The sequence below is a fragment of the Globicephala melas genome, chromosome 15 (genome assembly GCF_963455315.2).
Source record: "Globicephala melas chromosome 15, mGloMel1.2, whole genome shotgun sequence".
Lineage (NCBI taxonomy): Eukaryota > Metazoa > Chordata > Mammalia > Artiodactyla > Delphinidae > Globicephala > Globicephala melas.
In genome coordinates, this window is record NC_083328.1 from 76,663,898 (window position 1) to 76,683,752 (window position 19,855).

At 42.3% G+C, this 19,855-nt stretch overlaps 1 pseudogene; it reads right to left on the reverse strand.

Annotated features, from left to right (window-relative positions):
* Nucleotides 1–17,797: 17,797 nt before the first annotated feature.
* LOC132593510 (large ribosomal subunit protein eL39-like) lies at nucleotides 17,798–18,061 on the reverse strand (annotated as a pseudogene).
* Between the last annotated feature and the right edge of the window lie 1,794 nt (nucleotides 18,062–19,855).

Here is a 19,855-nt window from a genome sequence, read left to right on the forward strand (position 1 = left end):
TTGCTGTTCACTTTTCATTTTATATACCTTTTTAGTTGTTTGAATATTTTCTTCAATCTTTAATACAAGATGCATTCATTCTGTAATTTAATATTTTAATAATGTTTTAGCAAAAATTTTTCTGAGGTTTAATTCATTCTAAGCGTACAAATTTTCTGTTGACCGTCACAGGTATGAAAAGCAAAGCATAGCTCCAGTGACCTGGTTCATACCTAACTTTGAGTTGATGTGTAACTCTGATATGACCGGCACACATAACATTACAAAAGCATAGGACCACTGTTCTGATATAGTTGTTAAATTCCCTCCATACTTTTGGGATCTGAAAAGGAAATTATAAGCACAGGCTTCACAGTGATATTTTTTATTGTAAATCTCTGTTTATTATTTTAAAACTTTACTGCCCAATATGGTAGCCACCAGCTACATGTGGCTCTTTAAAATTAAATTAATTAAAATGAAATAACATTAAAAATTTAGTTCCTCAGTCACACTGGCACCATTTCAAGGGCCCAAGGGTCACTTTGGTTAGTGGCCACCACATGGGATGAGGTAGATTACAGAACATTTCCGTCAGTGTGGAAAGTTCTATTGGACGGTACTGGTTTAAAGCACAACGATATACAAACATTCTTGCTGTTTACCTCATTTGGTAGGATTTTTACCGTGGGAAGGCATTCTTTGTGTTAAGTACTCAGAGACATCCAGGGGAAGGTAGTTCAGTGGATAACTTCTCCTTAAGTCCCCACTTTTGAGAGCAGGTGGTGTGCGATTCTGGGCTCATTACTGCACTGACCTGCCACCCTAGTGCCTCTGCATCTCTCAATGCATTTAAAATATCCCAGTAGATCCTATGAAGTATTCCCATGTTCTGGTCAAACTGGTTTATGAAACCACGATTTGAGAAGTCCAGTCTTGCAGGCGGCAGGGCCCTGCCTTTGTGTGGCCGTAATAAGGTTATTTATGGAGTATGGAGACGACTCTCAGAGAAGATGAAAGGTTTGATGGTAAAGGAAAGCAGAAGCTCGGCGAAGCAGGTTTCTCCTTATAGCAATGACTCTCCAGATAAGATAAATCACCTGGGACCATTAAACCTTCAAGAAGAGTGCTTGTAAACCTCCCCTCGAAACTAACAAAGCATCTTCTCTCCTGGAGCCGCCCATGTGGTGAGGGGCTCACAGCTTTTCCCAAACCACCAGCTAGTCACAGTGTTACCCTACTGGGCTCTCTACCCAGGACACTGAACCAGAAAATCACTTTCGAAGTCATTCCTTAGGGTGGCCAACTGTCCCTAGTTTGCCAGGTACTGAAGAATTTCCTGGGATTAAACCTGGGAAAGTCACAGGCAAAACCTGGGTGGCTTGGTCAACCTACTTCCTCTGTGTCTTGAGGACAAGCAATGCCTGGGACTCAGCAGGGCAACGGAATTTTTTTTTTCATATTTAGCTATCATTTATTGGGTTTTACTGTGGGTTAGGCAAAGATAGCTCTTTACTTGCTTTTTCTCCTTTAATCCTCACAACCAAATGGGGGTGGTGTTATTATTATGATTCCCATCTGACAGATGAAGAAACTGAGGCTCAGAAAGTGGAAATGACTTGCCCAAGGTCACACTGAAACAGTATCCATGTCTCCATAGCCCATGCTCTGAATTGCTCTATTTCTCTTTCCTCTTGTTTCTTAATTGGCCTCCTGCACAAATGGGGATCTCTGGGGTTTCCAGAAGCTTCCCACCAAAAAGGACTTGGAAGCAAGCATGCTTTCCTCGTTAACCAGGAGGGCAGGAGAAGGCCCCAGAGGGTCAGACTTGCACCTGAACTGCGTTTGCATGTTCAAAAGTCAAGTCTAACTTTCTATAACTGTCTGGACCTTTTCACTGGCAAAGGCCAAGTTGGAAAGGTGGTCAATAAATCACTCACAGATGTACCCTGGCCGTGGCTGCGCAGACCCCTTCCTGCTCGCCTCACCGCCTGGGTGCTCTCGAGACAGGACAAGGTGAGATTTCCCCACCAAATTCAGCATATCTCGGAGTTCAGAGCACCTGTGACCAATGGGAAAGTCTGGCTACACCAAAGTCCTCTCCAGAGGTGAGAGATGAAAGCATCCCTTTATTGAGGCTTACGTGCGCCAGGCAGGGCTTTATTTCATTCCCTTCCCACATCTCACTATCTGTGAAATAGATAAGATTGTTATTCCAGCTCAGAGATGAGGAAACTGAATCGATTTTGTCCCGAGGGGACACGTGGCACTGTCTGGAGACAACTGTGGTTGTCGAAACTTGGGGGGGAGGTGCTACTGGCATCTAGTGGGTAGAAGCCAGGGACGCTGCTAAATGTCCTACAACGCACAGGACGGCCCCCTTCTTCCCCAACTATTGTGCATGGCAATAGTGCTGAGGTTGAGAAACGCTGGGCTAAACCAAGAAAAGGCCCACGGTTTCCGGTTTCCGATGGATCCTGTCACCCCAGCGCTTGAGGGATTCACCTAGAATCTCACGCCTTGCAAGGGGCACAGTAGCTATTAGATCCCTCCTGCCCTCAGCTTCCTGTACCTCGAAGAACAATTACTCAAAGGTCAGTTTAGGAGGGTACAGATTTTGTGTTCATCTGATGCTGGAACAGTGCTAGGCACGAAATAGGTGGCCAGGAAATACATGTTGCATGCATGAATGAATGAATACAAAGTACCATGCATCGAGGGTTTTCTGTCTGCCAGGCTTCATACCAAGCATATTACCAGCATCACCTTGTTCAATCCTCAGAACCTATCTCAGAGGTAGGCATTGCGACTCCCGGTCTTAGATTACAGAGCAGGACACAGGGCACAGGGAGAAGAGGTCCCGTGCCAGGGTCACACAGCTGGACAGTGATGTAGTGTGTCTCCAATTCTACTGCACTGCGTCACGCCAGAGTCTCCAGAAATAAGAACAAATTCTGGGGCTCAGATGCAGTAACTTTTCTCATTGTCCTGGGATTTATGAATACACCCCTCTTTGTAGCACTGATCTTTTTTTTTTAAATTACTTTTGGCCCTAATAGGTACCATAGAATATACAATAAATAAAAGAACTTTGGAGACAGCTGAAGAAAAGGCCCCATTGGCAAAGCTGTCCTGTGATCAGAAAGAAAAAGTCTGAAATGATATTTCGCAGTTGGAGATGAAGCCATATAGGGATTACAGGCCTCTCTGGCCTTTCATTTCTCCAGAGACTGGAGGCCCCTTGACCAGGAGGGCAAGACAGTTTCCCACCCAGAGGCCCAGGCTTGACTTCCTCAGATTTCTGTCAACACCAGCATTTTAATGAGTCTACCCAAGATGTGGGCGCTCCATTGTATTTCCATTTTATGGCATCTTTTTATATTCCAGAGGAGAGGATTCGGAATAAAAATGAGCCAGGCTTTTAGCGCTCCTTTTTATTATTAGCATTTGGTAAAAAACAACCTTAATGAGGTGTTAAGAGTCATCCTGCAGCCTATTGTGCCAGAGGCCTGGGAGCTCATAAAATCCTGAAAAGCCACAGGGCAATTTATGATCCTTGATACCACCCCTTCCTGACAAAGCTTCCGAGGGCGCATCCTTAGTTCTGGGGTGCTTCCGGCAATTTACACGCCCAAGCTGCTCCAGCTACAAGCTGAATTAAACCTTATTAAATGCCTGTGAGGATTCTCCTTGCCAAGCTGCTCACTTCAGAGACACTCAGCCGGGTCCACCCGGCATGAATTCAATTTTACCTTGAGTTTGGACCAAAGGACCCTAGGGATTGACTGTTCGTGTTTCTCTCCTCACTGGTGAGGAACCGAACAGTGATGCTGCTAGAAAGAAAATAAAAGCAATGACTTGCTTCTCAACTAGGAGAAGAATTCCTTGGCAAACAAATCCAGTGATATTTTCCTAATCAGTCAACATTCTTCCTGAAAGCTTCATTTAAGGCTGAGGGTTTGGTGTTTTTTTTTCTCCTGCCGCAGAAAGGTATGTTACCTATTAGTGATGAAAAACAAATCAGGGGACTTCTCTGGTGGCGCAGTGGTTAAGAATCCGCCTGCCAATGCAGGGGACACGGGTTCGAGCCCTGGTCCGGGAAGATCCCACATGTGGCGGAGCAACTAAGCCCGTGTGCCACAACCACTGAGCCTGCGCTCTAGAGCCCGAGAGCCACAACTACTGAAGCCCGTGAGCCACAACTACTGAAGCCCACACGCCTAGAGCCCGTGCTCCACAACAAGAGAAGCCACTGCAATGAGAAGCCCGCGCACTGCAACCAAGAGTATCCCCGCTCACCGCAACTAGAGAAAGCCTGCACGCAGCAACGAAGACCCAACACAGCCAAAAATAAATAAATTAGTTTACAAAAAAACCCAAAAAAACAAATCAGCCTCTGGAATGGGAAGAGATACCTCAGGTTTAATCTTGGAGTTTATAATTTGAGGAAAAAGGAAATAATTTAATCCTTCATATCCTTCTCATTTGGAATTTTTTTTCTTTAAAGAAAATCCTATATATCACAATATATATTGACCCTTCCTAACTTTACTCAGTTAAACCTTATAATTGGTCAATAACTCTGTATTATATACTTCAAAAGTGCTAAGAGACTAGATCTTAAATGTTCTCATCACACGTAAAAAAGATAAGTATGTGATGTGACAGAGGTATTAGCTAAGGCTTTGATGGTAATCATATTGCAGTACATAAATGTATCAAATCAGCATGTTGTTGTACACCTTAAACTTACACAATGTTATATGTCATCATCTCAATTTAAAAATCTCATAGGGCTTCCCTGGTGGCGCAGTGGTTGGGAGTCCACCTGCCGATGCAGGCAACACGGGTTCGTGCCCTGGTCCGGGAAGATCCCACATGCCGCGGAGCGGCTGGGCCCGTGAGCCATGGCCACTGGGCCTGCACGTCTGGAGCCTGTGCTCCGCAACGGGAGAGGCCACAACAGTGAGAGGCCCGCGTGCCGCAAAAAAAAAAAAAAAAAAAAAAAAATCTCATAATTGAATCTTAGATTGATATTTTTTCATTGCTATTAAATTGTAATATCAGTATTTCACACAATCCCGATTTGATTTTCATAGTTCCTTTCAATGAAATACCATTTATATTTAACTTGAAAACATACGTTTATAGTTCCCTTGAGTGAAATATAAAGAAAAAGTATGTGACTTATTTTGTCATGCAAGATTTCATGGTGTTTCCAGAGTCTGACTGAATAAATAATTCGTAGGTGAACTCTGTGTTTGTTTCCTAGGTCCTCTGGGGCGATTTATGGGGGAAAACCCCCACAAGATTTGGTGTTGGAAGGCTAGAGTGAAAGTCTTGAAGTGACACTTAGCAACAGTGTGGTCTTGGGACTGTCCCGTCACTCACTGTCACTGACCCCAAATGTTTTTATTAGTAAAATGAAACCAATTATAACTATGTCGCTGGTTGTTAAATTTCTATGACTTATTTTCATTTACAATTATGTAATTGGGTGTAAACTAGGAGCAAGGTGCTGTGAATGCATTGCGTCACTTAATTTCTGAAATAACCTAAAAAGGGGCACAGTTGTTAGTACACTCAAGTCACAGGTAAGGATCCTGGGCCTCAGAAGGGTTAACCGACTTGCCCACGGTCACACAGCCTCCGAGTGGCAGAGCTGGCATTTGAACCCGAGAACATGTGACTGCAGAAACTGCCCCAAATCACTCAACTGCCTCTCTGGGATGATGTAAATGAGATTGATTGAGAGCTGTAAAGCCATCTCTAAACGCCTGGTTCAGAGAGATGTGGCCAAGGCATCACAGACTTTCGAGAAGAAAAAGGCACTGGGAATTACCTAATTAAATAACCCAATTTTAGAATGATGAGGCTGAGAGCCTACCTTAGGTTACAAACTAGGAATGAGATTTCAGATGAGAAGAAAGATCCCCAGCTGCCCCCGAGTCTCACTGCAGTGTCGTGATTAAATACTCAGACTTGGGATCCAGAGATCTGGCTTCTAATCTGAGTTTCTAATCATTCACTAGCTGTGTGATCCTGGACAAGGTTCATAAATTCTCTACACCTTAATTTCTGCATCTATAAAATGGGATGGATGAGAGTAATTACAGAAGGACTAAATGAGTTTAAAACATGTAAAATGCTTAAGACAGTGTCTAATGGTGACATATACATATAAATGTATCATTATTCTAGCCACAACTAATATTTGTAAAAATCATACTATTCCTAGTTGATGAGTTGAACATAAAGAGAAATCCATGGGGTACCGTTATAAACTCTATCCCTTGGTAAACAGCTAAGGATGAATGAACTTGTACAAGTCATCTTTTTTCTTTTTTTCAAATTTTATTTATTTATTTTTGGCTGTGTTGGGTCTTCATTGCTGCGCGTGGGCTTTCTCTAGCTGCAGCGAGCGGGGGCTACTCTTTGTTGTGGTGCACGGTCTTCTCATTACAGTGGCTTCTCTTGTTGTGGAGCACAGGCTCTAGGCACGCCGGCTTTAATAGTTGTAGCACACAGACTCAGTAGTTGTGGCTCATGGGCTCTAGAGAGCAGGCTCAGTAGTCGTGGCGCATGGGCTTAGTTGCTCCGCGGCATGTGGGATCTTCCCGGACCAGGGCTCGAACCCGTGTCCCCTGCATTGGCAGGCGTATTCTTAACCACTGCGCCACCAGGGAAGCCCTACAAGTCATCTTTGTAAAACACTAATCTGATCATTTCATTGCCTGATTAACTCTTTGCCATAAAATATTTGCAAATCATATATCTGATAAGGGATGAGTATCTGGAATATATAAAGAACTCCTGCAACTTAAAAATTTTATTGGGGCTTCCCTGGGGGCGCAGTGGTTGAGAGTCTGCCTGCCGATGCAGGGGACACGGGTTCGTGCCCTGGTCTGGGAAGATCCCACATGCCGTGGAGCAGCTGGGCCCGTGAGCCATGGCCGCTGAGCCTGCACGTCTGGAGCCTGTGCTCCGCAACAGGAGAGGCCACAGCAGTGAGAGGCCCACGTACCGCCAAAAAAAAAAAAAAAAAAAATTATTTTTAAGACAAATAACTCAATAAAAAATTGGGCAAAAAATTTGAATAGACGTTTCCCCAAAGAAGATACATAAATGGCCAGTAAGCACATAAAAAGATACTCAACATCATTAGTCATCAGGGAAGTACAAACCAACATTATAATGAAATACCATTTCTCACCCTCTAGGGTAGCTATAATTTAAAAAATGGACAGTAACAAGTGTTGACAAGGATATAGAGAAATTGGAATGCTCATGCATTGCTGATGGAAATATAAATGGTACAGTCACTTTGGAAAACCGTTTGGCAACTCCTCAAAATGGTAAACATAGAATTTCCATTGACCAAGAAATTTTACTTTTAGGTATATTGTCAAGAGAATTGAAAACATATGCCTATGCAAAAACTTGTACATGAATATTTATAGCAGCATTATTCCTAATAGCCAAAAAGTGGAAACAATCCAATCATCTACTTACTGATAGATAAATAAAATGTGGTACATTCATACAAGGGAGTCATAAAAAGGAATGAAAAATGGAACAGAATAGAGTCCAAAAATAAACCCATTATATGGTCAAATGATCTTCAAAAAGGGTGCCAAGGGCTTCCCTGGTGGCGCAGTGGTTGAGAGTCCACCTGCCGATGCAGGGGACGCGGGTTCGTGCCCCAGTCCGGGAAGATCCCACATGCCGCGGAGTGGCTGGGCCCGTGAGCCATGGCCGCTGAGCCTGCGCGTCTGGAGCCTGTGCTCCGCAACGGGAGAGGCCACAACAGTGAGAGGCCCGCGTACCGCAAAAAAAAAAAAAAAAAAAAAAAAAGAGTGCCAAGATAACACAATGGGGAAAAGATAGTCTCTTCAACAAATGATGCTGGGAAAACTGGATATCCACATGCAAAAGAATGAAGATAAACCCTCGTCTTACACCATATACAAAAGTTAACTCAAAACAGAATAAAAACTTGAACATGAGACCTGAAACTATAAAACTCCCAGAAGAAAATATAGGGGAAAAGTTGCATGACATTGGAATGGGCAATGATTTATTGCATATGACACCAAAGGCACAGATAACAAAAGCAAAACATAGACAAGTGGGACTACATCAAACTTAAAAACTTCTGCACAGGAAAGGCAACCATCAACAGAGTGAAAAGGCAAACAATGAAATATTTTCAAACCATATATTGGATAAAGGGTTAATATCCAGAATATATAAAGAACTCCTACAACTCAATAGCAATGACAACAACGCGATTAGAAAATGGGCAAAGGACTTGCATAGACATTTCTCCAAAGATATATAAATGGTCAAGAAGCATATGAAAAGATGCTCAACATCACTAATCATCAGGAAAATGCAAATCAAAACCACAAGGAGATATACTTCACACTCATTAGGATGGCTACTATCAAAAAAACCCCAGAAAATAACAAGTGTTGGCAAGAATGTAGAGAAATTGAAACTCTCACACAGTGTTGGTGTGATTATAAAACGGTGCAGCTACTATGGAAAAAGTATGGAGGTTCCTCAAAAAATTAAAAATAGAACTACCATATGATCCAGCTCTCTCACTTCTGGGTATATATCCTAAAGAATAGAAAACAGGATCTTTTTTTTTTTTTAATTTATTTATTTATTTTTGGCTGTGTTGGGTCTTTGTTTCTGTGCGGGGGCTTCCTCTAGTTGCGGCGAGCGGGGGCCACTCTTCATCGCGGTGCGCGGGCCTCTCACTGTCACGGCCTCTCGTTGCAGAGCACAGGCTCCAGACGTGCAGGCTCAGCAGTTGTGGCTCACGAGCCTAGTTGCTCCGCGGCATGTGGGATCCTCCCAGACCAGGGCTCGAACCCGTGTCCCCTCCATTGGCAGGCAGACTCTCAACCACTGCACCACCAGGGAAGCCCGAAAACAGGGTCTTGAAGAGACACTTGTACACTCATGTTCATTGCCACGTTATTCACAGTAGCCAAGATGTGGAAGCAATCTACATGTCCACCAATGGATGAATGGATAAATAAAATGTGGTATATACATACAGAGGATTATTCAGCCTTAAAAAAAGAGGGAAATCTTGTCATATGCCACAACATGGAGGAACCTAGAGGACATTATGCTAAGTGAAATAAACCAATGACAAAAGACAATGACTACATAATCCCATTTATATAAAGTATCTAAAGTAATCAAACCCATAGAAATCAAAGGCAGAAGGGTGGTTGCCAGGTTTAGGGTTGCCAGGCGCTAGGAGGAAGGGAAACCAGGGAGTTGCTATTCAATAGGCGTAGAGTTTCAGCCGAACAAAATGAAAACGTTTTCGAACTTCCCTGGTCGTCCAGTGGGTAAGACTCGGCACTTCCAAGGCGGGGGGCCCAGGCACGATCCCTCGTCAGGGAACAAGATCCCGCATGCACGCTGTGCAACTAAGAGTTCGCATGCCGCAACTAAAGATCCCGCGTGCTGCAACTAAGACCCGGCGCAGCCAAAATAAATAAAAAATAAATATAAAATGAAAAGGTTTTCGACATCTGCTGTACAAGGATGTGCCTATAGTTAACGATACTATAACGTCCACTTGAAAATTGTTAAGAGGGTAAATTTTTAAAACGCCAAAACAAACAAAAACAAAGAAGGAGAAAGTGATAAAAACAAAGAAAAAGGAATGAATGATTTGTGTTACAACATGGATGGACCTTGAAAATGTTACGCTAAGTGAAAGGAGCCAGACACAAAGGACTATGTTCTGTATGATTCCATTGACATGAAATGTCCAGAAGAGGCAAATCCACAGAGACACAATTAGATCAGCAGTTGCCAGGGGCTGGAGGGAGGGGACGAAGGGGCGTGACTGCTGATGAGTACTGGTTTTGGGGGGAAGCTTATCTAACATGTGTGTTTTCCCCCTAAGGCACGTCACAGCCTCCTGAGCTTAGGAATGGTAGGTAGCCAGCACTTCAGCCCTGCGCTTAGGGACCATTTTGAACAATGAAATCAACAAAAAGCACAAGGGTGTGAGAAATATGGCACTAAATGGATGGAAAAAAGGACACCGTTTACGGTAGGAGAGCTGAACCGAGAAGGCAGAGCATGTGTCTGGACAGCTCTGCACATGTCCGCAAAAGACCGAGAAAGAACTGGGAGTGTTGATTTGGGGGTTACAAATACATTTTAGTCGGTAGGCTAAAATATGTACTTCTGGAATGATGAGAATTGACTCTCTTTTGAGGACTACCTTGGTGTGAATGCAGTCAGAAGAGGGAGCCTCCTCATTCTGATGGTCAAGGTTTCAGGGCTACTGCTGGAGAGGTGAAATTTCTCACTTATGTTCAGCTGAGAGTCTCCTAGCTGACTCAGTGTCTCATATTTCACCAGAAATTATGCAGCAAAGTCAGTGTTTTTCCTAGCATCCAGAAACAAGAGATTTCACACACTCAAGACGAGTTACAATTTATTACATAGAGTTCTCAGTGGCTGGGAGATTCTAATCAACAGATGAGGAACGCAGAAGTCCTTCTTCCCTAGGACAGGAAAGCACATCTTATTATTATTTCCCTACCTCTAGTTTGTAAGGCCTGGCTCTTTAAAAACTGACACCAGTATATTTTGGTCCCAGGGTGCTCTGGAAAATTCACATGAGTTGCTAAAGTTCATCTAATAGCAGGCACAGATACCCTTTTTGGCTGCTTGGGTTCTAACCCTAACTCCATCACATCCTAGATGTGCACTGTTGAACAAGTTAACATGCCTCAGTTTTCCTCATCTGTAAAATGGGGATAATAGATGTAACACTGTTGTGAGGATTAGAAGAGTTCCTGGCAAGGAAGAAATGTCATAAAAGGAATGCTGGCTTTTAAGAAGAGCAGCTAGCATTCATTGGGCTTTTGTTCTATTCCATTGGGTATTGTGTCAAACAATTCACATTGCAATTTTAATTTAAATATCTCTTGGAGAGCCATCTCTAGAACATCTGATCTAAAAGAGAACCTCCCGGGGCTTCCCTGGTGGCGCAGTGGTTGAGAGTCCGCCTGCCGATGCAGGGGACGCGGGTTCGTGCCCCGGTCCGGGAAGATCCCACATGCTGTGGAGCGGCTGGGCCCGTGAGCCATGGCCGCTGAGCCTACGCATCCGGAGCCTGTGTTCCGCAACGGGAGAGGCCACAACAGTGAGAGGCCCGCGTACCGCAAAAAAAAAAAAATAAAATAAAATAAAACAAAGAGAACCTCCCCCAACCTGCTTTTTCTATGGCAGAGAGCCCCTATCATGACTTTCAATTACTTTACTTAAATTTATATTTTTCTCTCTTCTCATCGCTAGACTGAAAGCCCCATAGGGACAGGGACTGCATTCCTCTTGTTCATCTTATATCCTTAGCACAGTGCCAGACATTTTAGGTGCTCAATGAATCGTGTTGATGGAATAAATGAACGAACGTCAGAATCAGTGTCTGACTCTAGTCCCTGCTCCTAACTCAAAGCCGTGCATCCTCTCCTGTCCTACTTTGGGGTTGGGCAGGGGGGCGGTGGTCACGAGTTAGAGCAGCACATCCAATACAGTAGCTGCTGGCCACACGTAGCTACTTAAATTTAACTTTAAAATAATTAAAGTTAAATAAATTTAAAAATGCAGCTCCTCCGGCGCACTAGCAAATTTCACGTTCTCAGTACCCACAAGTGTCTCATAGTTAGTAGGCAGTCCAGATATAGAACGATTCCATCATCACAGAAAGTCCTACTGACAGAGTTGATTTAGATCAGTGATTCTCCACTGGGGAGGATTTTGTCCCCCGCGGGGGGTTATTTGGCAACAGCTGGAGACAATTTTGGTTGTCACAACTTGGGAGATGCAACTAGCATCTAGCGTGGGTAGAGGCCAGGGATGCTGCCAACATCCTACAGTGTACAGAATGAACCCCACAGCAGAGCATTATCTGGCCCCAAATATCAATAGCGCTGAGGTTGAGAAACATGGTTTACAGGAAGGCACTTGGGTGACAGTTCTCTGTTTGACCAGAATGCTAAGTTTCCTAGGATTTGGATGGGTTAATTTGTAATTAAAAGCCTGGTGAGGGGCTTCCCTCGTGGCGCAGTGGTTAAGAAGCCGCCTGCCAATGCCGGGGACCCGGATTCGAGCCCTGGTCCAGGAAGATCCCACATGCTGCAGTGCAACCAAGCCCGTGCGCCACAACTACTGAGCCTGCGCTCTAGAGCCCGTGAGGCACAACTACTGAAGCCCGCGCGCCATGCTCCGCAACAAGAGAAGCCACCGCGATGAGAAGCCAACGTACCGCAACGAAGAGTAGCCCCCGTTCGCCGCAACTAGAGAAAGCCCGCACGCAGCAACCAAGACCCAATGCAGCCAAAAATAAATAAAAAAAAAAAAATCCTGGTGAGGATTTTTCAGTGTATGTGGCATGAAGTCCAGTTTCCTGGAATTCCGCACTACGTTTTTGAATAGGATATTAAAATCCAGAAACCATTGTCCAGCTGTGCTGTCAAGTGGACATACCTGCCTGTGACAAGAGCAAGACCCATCAAACATGAACGACCTCATTCAGACCAAAAGGGGTTTCCAAGGCCAGATTCTTCTAGATCAAGGGTCTGTAAACTACAGTCCCTGGACCAAATCCACCCATGAGCTAAAAATGGTTTTTACATTTTTAGATGGTCAAGAGACAATCAGAAGAATACTACTTGTATGACACATAATTACAGAAATTCCAATTTCGGTGTCCATAAAGTTTTATTGGAACCCAGCTGCCACCGTCATTTACTTAAGTGATGTCGGTGACTGTTTTTATTCCACATACATTGGTGGGCAGTCTCACCACAGAAACTGTAGGAGTCGCAAAGCTAAAAATATTCACTCTCTGCCCCTTTACAGAAAAAGTTTGCTCATTCCTGCTCTGGATGCTAAAGATCTTGGTGGATTTTTCTTTATTTTTTTTTTCTTTGTTCTTGCTTTATTTTCTTTCTTTTCTTTTCAGGTCATAATTATCCTGATAAATTGCAGGTGAAGACTCAGACCAAATGACCAAATGGACTTTCTTTGGGAAGCAGAGTGCAGGAGGGGATTAGCAGGAATGCAGGGGCGTTCATGTGAAAGATTCCTCTTAGATGAATTTAGGGAACAAAGACCCCATAGTCAATGATTTCTGTGAGTATAAAAGTAGGAGAGTGGCTGGCTCCTTTTGTCAGTTTTGCAGCACAAATCATACAGTTACTGAATACCCCCATCCGCAGTAGTATTCTTTTAATGCTTAACTCCGTGACCTCACAAAAATAATTGCTGGGAAGCAAATTTACTTAGCTCTCTGCCTTTATTTGCTGACCAAGAGGCTTGGCCCGATAGCCATATTGTTTATGGAAATGCTGGAGGGGGTAGGGTGTGGGGAGGAGAAAGAACACAATTTGGCCAGAGAAGTTGGATGTATTGAAAGGATTGAGGGGATTTTGTCTTTGCTTTATAATTGGAGTCAGGATTTCCCTTCAAGTTACTCACTGCAGACTCAAAATCTCCCTGGGCTTCTCAGCCCAAAAGTCCTGTTAAGCTCTCTCTCACTGGGTTGGCATCTGGCTTTTAAAATCCTTGTCATTTTTATGATTATAATGAATATTACAACTTGTCCAGTGAATGGGCTTTTCCAAATGCTGAGAATGTCTGTCGTCAGAAAGAAAAGAAAAAGTTGATTAAAAATGATTAGTATGTTTTGGGGGCGGTTGAGAATTTTTTTTTTTAAGTCCCCAAGAATTTTCACTTTAGGAGGCATTGCCAGTGGCTCTCAATTCAGCTTAGAATTTTACTTTTAGAAATGGAAGACTTCATCTTGAAAGAAAGTCCTAAAAGAAACTTATTTTGTCCCATACTCTCATGTTAGAAAACAGATGACCCGTTATTACAGTGGCGAGCACATTCAGTGATTTGGAGATTGCCTTGGCGGGCAAAATAATTGGGAGATTTTCCAGCCCTTTTAATTTGTAAAATCAAAACCTGTGTTGGCTGCAACTGATCAGAAAAAAAAATTAGTATACCAAAAGCAAAAGTCAGCAACCGTAACTTTAGGAGGCGAGAACCAGTTTGTTAAGCCCCTCTGAAGGCAATACTGAAAGTGGCTTCCTCAGGAAAATACTTAACCACCCAATCGGTCAAACCATCTGATAACTGCTTATCTTCCCTAATGCGATTGGGAGTCCGTTTGATGCCCCTTTGCATTCCAATCACAAAGCTCATCTTAGGTAAGCACCTTGAGGAGGAAAAAAAAGAAAATTCATGAGTCTCTGCTTCTGCATTCATGGAATTTTCTTTTCACAATAGACGGAAGCATGTTAAGCTGGGTGGGGGCAGGGTGGTGGTGCTGAGGTGAAAATCTTGGAAAGGGAGGGGTATGGTGTTCTATTGAGGTGAAGCACTTTATTGTGGCTAAATGGTTGAGAAACAAAAGAAGATTATTTCATGATGCATGAAAACTACATGAAATTCACATTTCAACGTCCATTAAGAAAACTGTATTGGAAGGCAGTTTCCAGCCTCTAGAGCTAAAATGCAACGCAAAGCAAAGCAATCCTCTGAGAGAGTCGTGGAAGATGAATTGGCTACTCTATTCTCCATTTTTAGCTACCCAGTCACACAGGAAAACTTAAAGATGTGTATAAGCGAAGATTTCCAGGATTTGTGATAAACATAACTTGCAGTATCTGCCCTCCCTGCACTCACACTCCCTTTTATAATCTGCTAGCCCAGAAGTTTTCTATAAAATGGGAGAGAGGCAGAGTGCCTCCCTCATGAGAGCAAAAAGTTAATAAATGAGAACAGTATGGCACATGGTAGGTACTCAAAAAAATCTTCGCTATTCTTCTTTTTTAAAAAATTAATTTATGTTTGGCTGTGTTGGGTCTTCGTTGCTGTGCGGGCTTTCTCTAGTTGTGGCGAGTGGGGGCCACTCTTCGTTGCTGTGCACTGGCTTCTCATTGCGGTGGCTTTTCTTGTTGTGGAGCACGGGCTCTAGGTGCACGGGCTCCAGGAGTTGTGGCGCACGGGCTTAGTTGCTCCACGGCCTGTGGGATCTCCCGGGAGCAGGGCTCGAACCCGCATCCCCTGCATTGGCAGGCGGATTCTCAACCATTGTGCCACCAGGGAAGTTCCTTAGCTATTATTCTTATTCTTATTAGGTTATTGCTAACAGCAATTGTTCCTTTACCCCACCATCTCCCCTTGACAGCAGTTAGGCAGTATCCATCAGATTTTTATCAATATGTACTTTGACCCAGCACTTCAATTTATAGAAATTTATCTCACAGATAAACTCCCAGTCAGTGTGTCAAACAATTCATATTTTTTTTTGTTTTGAGTTCCATACTATGTACCTGTATTATTCTTTCAGTTCTGTGTTATTAAGGATATACAGATTTAGCATTATGTCATTTGGTGAACTGACCCCATTTTCATTTTGAAATGTCCCATTTAATCCCTGGTAATACTTCTTGTACTGAAGTCTACTTTGTATGAAATTAGTATAGCCACTCTGCTTTATTTTACTTAGTGTTTGCATTGTGTATCTCTTTCAATTCTTTACTTCTAATCTCTATATTTTTATATTTAAAATGGGTTTCTTGGAGATGGCATATAGTTGAGTCTTGCCTTTTTTTTTTAACTTGATGTATTTTTTTAAAATTTTATTTATTTATTTTTGGCTGCATTGGGTCTTCACTGCTGCGTGCAGGCTTTCTCTAGTTGTGGTGAACGGGGGCTACTCTTTGTTGCGGTGCATGGGCTTCTCATTGCAGTGGCTTCTCTTGTTGTGGAGCACGTGCTCTAGGTGCGTGGGCTTCAGTAGTTGCAGCACGTGGGCTCAGTAGCTGTGGCTCGTGGGCTCTAGAGCGCAGGCTCAGTAGTTGTGGTGCACGGGCTTAGTTGTTCTGTGGCATGTGGGATCTTCCCAGACCAGGGCTCGAACCTGTGCCCCCTGCAATGGCAGGCAGATTCTTAACCACTGCACCACGAGGCAAGCCCAAGTCTTGCCTTTTTATGTAGGCTGCCAATCTCTGACTTTTTAATTGGAATATTTAGGTCATTTACACTTATGGTAATTTTTGATATGATTGGAGTTAAGTCTACAATCTTGCTCTTTGTTTTCTATTGTCTCATTTTCTCTGTATTTCTTTTTTCCTGCCTTCTTTTGGGTTAATTGAGTTATTTTTTAGGATTCCATTTTATCTTCACTGTTGGATTATTAGCTATATCTTTTTATTTTTCAGTGGTTGCTCTAGGGTTTATCATATGTATTTTAATGCATTGCAGTCCACCATCAAATACAATACTTGTAGTAAGATATTTCCATTTCCCCCACATCTCTTTTGTGCTTTATTTGTCATAAATTTTATTACTACTTTGGTTATAAATGTTAATATACTTTGACATTTTTGCTTTAAACAGTCAATTTTACTTTAAACAGTAAAAACAGTATCCCCCATTATTAACATCTTACATTAACATGGTACATTTATTACAATTAATGAATTAATATTGATACTTAATTATGAACTAAAGTGCATGCTTTATTGAGATTTCTTTAGTTTTTATTTGATGTCTTTCTTCTGTGCAAGGACCCCTATTCAGGATATAATATGATATTTAGTGTCATGTCTTCTTAGGCTCCTCTTGGCTGTCACAGTTTTTCAGACTGTTCACGTTTTTTCATTTTGACAGTTTTGAGGAGTACTGCGCAGGTATCTTGTAGCATGTCCTCAACTGGGATTTGTCTGATGTCATATGTTTGTGGGAGGAAGACCATGGCAGTAAAGCCATTCTCATCACATCAAGGGTACGAACTATCAACACAGTTTATGTTAACTTTGAGTGCCTATCAGAGGTAGTATTTGTTAGGTTTCTCCCTTGTAAAATTTCTTTTTTTTCCCCTTTATCCATGCTGTACTTCAATGATTTTTTTTTTTTCAATGATCTTTTAAAGACATTAAAAATAGAGGGGAAGGGCTTCCCTGGTGGTGCAGTGGTTGAGAGTCCGCCTGCCGATGCAGGGGATGTGGGTTCGTGCCCCGGTCCGGGAAGATCCCACATGCCGCGGAGCGGCTGGGCCCGTGAGCCATGGCCGCTGAGCCTGAGCGTCTGGAGCCTGTGCTCTGCAACGGGAGAGGCCACAACAGTGAGAGGCCCGCATACTGCAAAAAAAAAAAAAAAAAAAAATAGAGGGGAAAAAAGTATTTTATATTTATCCATATATTTATCACTTTTGGCATTTTTTTATTCCTTTGTGTAATCCAATTTTCTATCAGGTATCATTTTCCTTCCATTTGAGAAATTTTCTTTACCATTTCTTGCAGTGCATTCTGCTGGTGACAAATTCTCTCATTTTTGTTTGTTTGAAATGATCTTTATTTTGCATTCATTTTTGAAAGATATCTTCACTGAATTCTAGGTTGACAGTTTCAGCACTTCCATTGTGTCTGACCTGCATAATGTCTGACAAGAAATGTAACTCTTTCTTCCTGTATATTCAATGACTTTTTTTTTTCCTGCTTTCTCTTAAGATTTTCTCTTAGTCATTGGTTTTCAGGAATTTGTGTTTTGGTTTTGTTTTTGTTTCCAACAAAAGATTCTCACATATTTATTTCTGAGCCAAACTACTAGTGCAGATAAACTAAAACAGAGAAAAATCATTTTCCCAATAAAATACATCCAGTTGTCCAGATAGTAGTGGTTTTCAGGGTGAGATGGTAAGATGCAAATGACCTTGATTCAGCATAATTATGTGTACCATCTCATGTGCGATCCCTTATAGACCCAGCTTGGCTCTTCTCCAATGTCTCCTCTTGGAGTTGTACCTGATTTTATTACCAGTTTTCAACCAAATCCACTGAGGAATGGGATAATTCTGCTTTTTCTTGACCAGGAATTACTTGATCCTGAAAGTCTTGTGAGAGACATGGTGAGGAACAGAGTCAACTGCACACACCAGAATGGCGAAGGAAAACTTCAGGAATTTGATGCTGATAATATATCTTCTCGTGGTTTTATTTTTATCCTGCTTTGTGTTCATTTAGTTTCTTGGTTCTGTGAATTGATAGTTCTCACCAAATTTTGAAAAAATTTGGCCTTTAGTTCATCCAATATTTTTTCTGCATGCCTCCTTCCCTCTTCTTATTCTGAGACCTCAATTACACATATGTTAGACTACTTGATATTGTCCCATAGGTCACTGTGACTCTGTTCATGTTTTTCAATCTTTTGTCTTTTCTGTCTCTCAATTTGGATGGTTTTTATTGCTATGTCTTCATTCACTGAGCTTTTCTTCTGCAGTATCTAAAAAACTGTTAATATCGTACAGTAATTTTTCCACTAGCAGTTCCTTTTATTTCTTTTTTAAAAATAAATTTATATACATATTTATTTATTTATGGCTGAGTTGGGTCTTTGTTGCTGCACGTGGGCTTTCTCTAGTTGCTGCGAGCGGGGGCTACTCTTCACTGCGGTGCATGGGCTTCTCATTGTGGTGGCTCCTCTTGTTGCAGAGCACAAGAGAAGCAGGGCTCTAGGAGTGTGGGCTTCAGTAGTTGTGGCTTGAGGGCTCCAGAGCACAGGCTCAGTAGTTGTGGTGCACAGGCTTAATTGTTCCGCGGCATGTGGGATCCTCCCGGACCGGGGCACGAACCCATGTCCCCTGAATCGGCAGGCAGACTCTCAACCACTGCGCCACCAGGGAAGCCCTTGAGCATCTTTTTATGTGCCTTTTGGCCACCTGTATGCCTTCTTTGGAGAAATGTTCTGCACTCTTGACTGTGCCTCCAGGCAGAAATCCAGCAATCAAAGTTTCACTAATTTGTTTCCTTTTTCTCAGACAACCTGTCATGATCTTCCTGTTGCCCAACGTCTGAAAAGGTAGGCTTCACATATTTAGTGTGGTTTTGTTTGTTAATTATTTAAGGACTTAGGATAAATCTAGTTTCTGTTATTCCATCATGGCCGGAAGTGGAAATCTGTGTATGTACAATCTATTTGAATATTCTAAAATAGTGAGTGGCTTGAGAAACATTGTGTTATAATACTGCATTCATTAAAAACATTTTATGATCGAATGACTATTTACTTTCTTTATACATCTGGCTTTTCTGGTGCTATGTTTATTTCTTTCAGGCAGTCACTAAAGGGATATTGTCTAGCCAGTACATTTTTGGGAGTCATGGACCATTTTGCCTGGAAATGTGTTTGGGAGTTTCAACCTACTTATTTCATAGATGGGAAAATTGATAGCCAAAGTGGGGTCCTTTCTTTATCTGGCTTCTGGCCCATTAAACATTCAGTGCTTCCTGCCACAGAGGAATGACAGGCTATGTCGGACTTACTAAGAGAAGGTATGACGTTTATTTACAAGTTAAGGGATTTTTTGAGGGGAATTTTATGACTGTGTTTTTTTTTACCTTCCACACTGGCTTTAAAACCAAATTTCCATTTAAGACGCAACTTCACAAATTGTACCGCTATAATTTGTGGATAGTAAAGTAACCCAAAGCCACAGACCATTTTCCTTTCTTCTACCCTATATTGATATATAATCAGACAGATTAACCAGTAGGGATATCTATTCTCAGTCTCAGCTCCTGGAGAACAAAGGTTTTATTTTAAAAACTGAACATTTAAATGTAGTTTTATAACTTTTGACTGAGCATTTCCGCTTCTGGGATTTCATTCTGCAGAGTCAGGGTACAAGTGAGGCACATTTTATGTATGAGGATGTATTTTGCAGCATTGTTTGCAACTGTGAAAAACTGGAAACAAATTCAGTGTCTATCAGTATAAATGATTAAGTATATTGATGTATATTCATACAAAGAAA